Genomic DNA, 6000 nt, shown 5'->3' with positions numbered 1-6000 from the left:
TATTATTATTGTATATTAACCTGAAATTAACTTTTCTTTATAATACTTTTAAGGTAGATGGGGTGTCTAAATTATGATCCATAGAATTTTTTAATTATTTGCCAAAATGTAGTTTATGTCATGTTTTTAAACAAAAATAATAAACAGAATGGGTCACAGGGCTTATTTTCACGCTACACCATGTTCAAAATTGACAAATTTTGTATAGATTATGCATGGAAAACCCAATTTTCTGCAATAAAGCGTAATCTACACCATAGAATTTTGAGATAACATATTATGAGAAGATAGCTTTTATAGTATGCTTTCAGTTAAAAGAAAAAGAAACAATGGGGTCACCGGACCCGTTTTCTTGCTACATTATAAAGGAGTAGGTCCGGTAAGGGCAGATTTTGGCCTCAAAGGAGTAAGTTCGGAAAGGGCCATATTTGGCCCCAATTATAAAGTTCATAGTTATAAGACAATAATCTTTTTAAGTTGCCTTAAAGACATGTGAGAAAGTTGAACAGGACTATTTTTGTTAAATTTTAATTCTAACATGTTTTTTACATCCCAAAAAGGTCAAGATAAGGGATTTTGGTGAAATGTGATAAAATCAGCTGGATTTCAACCAAATCAAGGACCAGGAAACAGAGCGCAGGCGTCGACAAACTTAATTTTCCAATGAGACATGTGAAATGTCTTCGCAAACACTATTTTAAAAGATCTTTGTTGTCAACATATGCGCTCTATGTTTCCTGTCCAATAATCTATGGAAATTTAACCATTTTCATTGATTTTTTCGTGACAAATCAATATGAGTACAACTTGTGACGTCATAATGAAACGCAGAAACGTAAAATTTTCAACAAAATGGCTTATTTCCTATCTAGTCATTGTATTAGCTATAATTTATTGTGATATTGGTCAATAAATCCAAATTTGAAATTTACGCTCAAAAAGGTGGCCATTTCAGGACCTTACCGAACATACTCCTTTCAGGTTCATCTAACGAAAGTTTTTGGACACTTTTTAAACACTTAAGTGTCTATTTCAATTGAATCGATTAGTTTATGTGAAAGATTTTAACTGTTTTAGTCATTAAAAACGCTCTGATTCAAGCTTAAATATGAAAAAATCGATCAAATATGCCAACAAACGTCACTTTTCGGATGGTTTTTGTCAAAAATGAAAGTGGCCGCATCCGTGTTCATCCTCAACCTTTATATATGTTTTGTATTATCAAATACAACTTACATTTCAATATTATGAATGAACACGAATGCAGCCACTTTTCTTTTAGACGGACACCGTCTAAAAATTAACCAAAATGCTAAAATTTTGAAGATTTCAGTAATTTAGCATGACTTAATGATGCTAGAACGCGATATTAGTGCATTGTATTGTCAAAAACAGCTCATATTTATGTAGCAGAAGCATTTTACTTTCCAAAATATAGCTTAAAGATTACATTTTCACAATTTTCTAAAACTGCTATATTTTGGGGACAAAAAGGGGTCTTACTGAACCTACTCCTTTGGTAAATTCCTTACACATTCTATTGTAAAAGTACCTCAACCTACATTATCTGCCCTTGCATTTGAGTTGCCTCCCCTTATGTGGCAAAGTTGGAAAAAAATTGATCAAACAAAAGTTGTCTGTTTTTTGTAAAATATAACCATAAATATGATAAAACATGTCATTTTTTATATCGAAGTTGAAGTTCTTACACATGAATTACCTACTACTCTAAAAATTTGCACATTCTATTGAAGATCTAGACCTTGTTTTCTGGTATTTCCAAATCCAAGATGGAGGAAGACACCCCATCTCCCTTAATGTAGTTTACATCATGCTTTTAAAAAAAAAGAATAAAAAGAATGGGTCACCGAGCTTATTTTCACCTTACTCAGTGTTCAAAATTGCCAATTTTTGTAAAGATTATGCATGAAAAACCCTATTTTCTGAAGTAAAGCGTAATCTACACCATAGAATTTTGAGATATCACATGAGAAGGTGGCTTTAATAGTATGCTTTCAGTTAAGAAAAAGAAACAATGGGGTCACCGAACCTGTTTTCTTGCTACATTTTAATATAGGTAAATTCCTAACACATTCTATTGTAAAAGTACCTAAATCTGAATTATCTGCCCTTGCATTTGAGTTGCCTCCCCTTATGTGGCAAAGTTGGAAAAAAATTGATCAAACAAAAGATTTCTGTTTTTTGTAAAATACAACCATAAATATGATAAAACATGTCATTTTCTATATCGAAGTGGAAGTTCTTACGCATGACTTACCTACTACTCTAAAAATTTGCACATTCTATTAAAGATCTAGACCTTGTTTTCTGGTATTTCCAAATCCAAGATGGAGGAAGACACCATATATACCTTAAGCTTAATTTTCTTGGATAAATGTTGAAGAGAATAGGCTCTCCTGTGAGAGTTTGTTGGCATCAATTTGTAACTGCCAAGCTTAATAGACATCTGATCTTACACCACTGGATCAATTGAAACACGAGTTGACAAATATTATCCATAGGTGTGCATCATAAAACTTACACATTTTATAACTCCACTCAATTGTCTATCATCATGGCTGCCATTACTAATAATAACTTTCAATGGTCACAGTACAATGCCTTTGATAATATCATATTATATCTTATATGGATGTAATATGTGTTTGATGGTTCCTGCTGTTCAACCAGTATGACAGTTGTTTTAATTATAGATAAGTACCATATTTGTCCCAGAATATTTTAAAAATTCATTGGTTTTAGATGAAAAATGCTTCATGTTGATGAAAAGATTAGATTAAAAAATTAGAAGATGTGGCATGATTGCAAATGAGATAGCCCTCCAACAGAGACAAAATGATTTAGGTATAAGCAACTACTAAATATATTTATTTCAGGTTGATCTACTTTTCCTTCAATTATGGTCAAAGCAATTTTGTTTTCAGAGGGAGGAATTTTTAAAAAGTTTATCTGGAATACTTATGCTGCTGAACATGTAAACTAAAAGAAAAAGTATTTGATAGATTAAGTGAAAGATAAAACATATAGCAAAACGAGATGGGGGAGGGGGTTAAAGCAGGATCTGGCTTGTGTCTCAAAAACTGAAGCAGTTAAAGCAAAACTGACAGAGTAAAAAGTAAATGTAAAAATTTATCTGATATGACATTCTCAGACTGAATGGAGTTATTGGCATTATATTGCCCCTGAAATGATGAATTTTACCAAATATCCATGTTTTCGGTTATTATCTTAAAAACTATTAAAGATAAAGAGAATTTTTAAATAGCAAAAATTTAAGCATTTAAGCAGTTAATTACCATATATTGACCAAAATTGTTAATTGGTCCATTTTAGGAGTGAAGTTATTGTCCTTGTCTCCCTTAAAGCAAAAAAAAGCTAGACTTAGACATCTGTCAGCAATATAATAGTTGTGATAGGTCAGTTTATTGGGAATCCATGTAGGTCCATGATAATGTTATGCAGTCTAATTAGCATTGGAACATCTCATTTTCATTACCTCATAGTTGTGGTCTATTGACTTTGAAACTTTAGCTTAATTCACATGTATTAGTTCATAATTGGTTCAGTTTTACAGGTAACAATTAGAAGTAGGTCAATGATACTAGGTATAAAGGTGTATTAAAATTGACACATTTCATTTCAAGAGGTTATTTGGTTCCTCTTACTCATTCTTGATGCACAATTTACATGTTCAATTTAAAAAGAAGATGTTGTATGACTCTCCACAAGAGATTAAGTTTGTTATTAGATAAGGAAACCACTAGTATAAAGTCGATGATAGTTGGCATGCAGTTGTTTAATAAATTAATATAAGCATATATATGCAAGTCTTGTTGTCATGGAGATGCTTCAACGGTTCTGACTGTTCACTCACTCTCTAACTTTAGGAAAACACTGAAGTTTCCCCTTTTCATATTTAGTAATAAGTTTTAGTTGGTATGAAGCATTGGCATTTTTCTTTCCATGGTGGTTATTTGATCCTGCACATTCAGTCGGTTCATAAACTTTGAATCTTTTGCATAGTTAATACGTTTGAATATTGCCATTTTAGAGGAGGCAGAACCTTTTTCAGGACATTGGGATCAGGTCTTTTTAGTTAGCACTCCACAGTTAGGTGTGTAGTTTCGCATTTTGGCCCCTGTGGATTTTTCAAATATGAGAGCTAGTGTGCAATAAAATTCATTTTTGGATAGCCGAGTATTAAAATAGCCTTTGTATTGGGTTTAAATGAACACCAAGATTATGTAATGTATGTAATATAGGCTGTTTTCTGTATGACAGTCCGTATTTGCATGTCCCTACCATACATTGGTCCGGCAATTATTGTAATTTTTTTTTCCAACTTTTTATCGCACTAACTTTGTGATTGGATTTTACGAAAAAATGAGGCAAAAGACACCAAATTTTAATTTGATCATTAGGAAGATTTATGTAAACAGTTTCTAAAAAGGTATCACTCAAAGGCATTGAAATTCTAGTTTGATCCAAATTTTGGGGGGATATGTGACATGTCCACCCCCCTTTTTTACAATATTTTATGGTAAATAAATGCAGAATGTTGCCATGGATACACATAAAAGGAATTAATTTTCACTCTTTTAACTTTTGAAAATCAAATCATTGGAAGATACTAATTACATACATATGCACATGTACAACACAAACAGTTAGGTTAATGTATTAGAAATCCAGGAATAGATGATAAAACATTTTGTGGCTCATTTTTAATTTTATTTTCTAAGTGTGGAGTGCTACCTTAAGCTCGAGATTTCAGGATTTGGGAATTCTTATGTCGAATTTCAGGATTTAAATTTCTTTAAATTTCGGGACCTCAGGATTTCATTGTTTTTAAGCCCGAGATTTCGGGATCAGGACCCCTCTGACCCCCTCCCATTTTAATACAAATTACAAAAAGCCAATCATATCTGTGATACTATGATAGATACAGATAAAATGTTCATGGCAAATTTGTTAAGCAGGGGATAACCTACAAATTTAAGTCAATATGATAATTATCTGACAAACACACAAAAAAGATATCATTAACTTATGAACCATGAAAAAAGAGATCAAGGTCAGATGAACCCTACCAGACAGACCTACACTCCTATAAATGATTCCATACAACAATATAGTTGAACTTTTGCTAAGAGTATCCTATTTAACCGACACAAAAACCTTTAAAACTCAACATTGACTAATGAATCAATAAAATTCTACCACAGGATGAAATCTGCCAGATAGATGCATCTACACCTATATCCTTGAGTATCCGACTTTTACCATAAAAATCTACCTGTTAATTGAGGTCCAGGTCAAGATAACTCTGAATGACCTAGACCTAGAAGGGATCCTATTTACCAAATACATTTTGTACTCTTAATAATTGAGTATTTTTACACTTGACAAAAATAATTTATATCAATAAGTTGCTATACAATGAAAATGAGGTCATGGAAATTGTGGTTGCATTGATTTGAAACTTAGTGCACCTGTTCTTCATAATATGAAAGTTTTATTTCAATCCATTTCTAGTTCGTGTCCTTGTGTAATTAAGTAGTTTCAAATTGTGAATTGATCAAACAGACCACTGTACTGTTATATCACTGTCCAAAGTTGGGGAATGTTTTGAATCCAGCAAACATGTTGCATCCATACTCATTCTGTAAGTCCCAAGTAAGGAGCCTGTAATTCAGTGCTTTTTGTTTGTTTCTTTATGTATGTTTGTTTTTCATATAATGGTTTGTACATAAATCTGGCTGTTTGTTTTCTCCTCTGAATTGTCCTACATTTGTTTCGAGGCATTTTATAGCTTACTTTGCGGAATGGGTTTTGGTCATTAATGAAGACCTTACAGTGCCCTATAGTTGTTAACTTCTACTCATTTGATCTCTAGAGGAGATTAATTATTTGTCTCATTGGCATTCATACCACATCTTATATTAATATTATTTTCAAATCATGACAAATACTAAATCC

Source organism: Mytilus edulis, chromosome 1 (genome assembly GCF_963676685.1).
Source record: "Mytilus edulis chromosome 1, xbMytEdul2.2, whole genome shotgun sequence".
NCBI lineage: Eukaryota > Metazoa > Mollusca > Bivalvia > Mytilida > Mytilidae > Mytilus > Mytilus edulis.
This window is presented reverse-complemented; position numbering follows the sequence as displayed.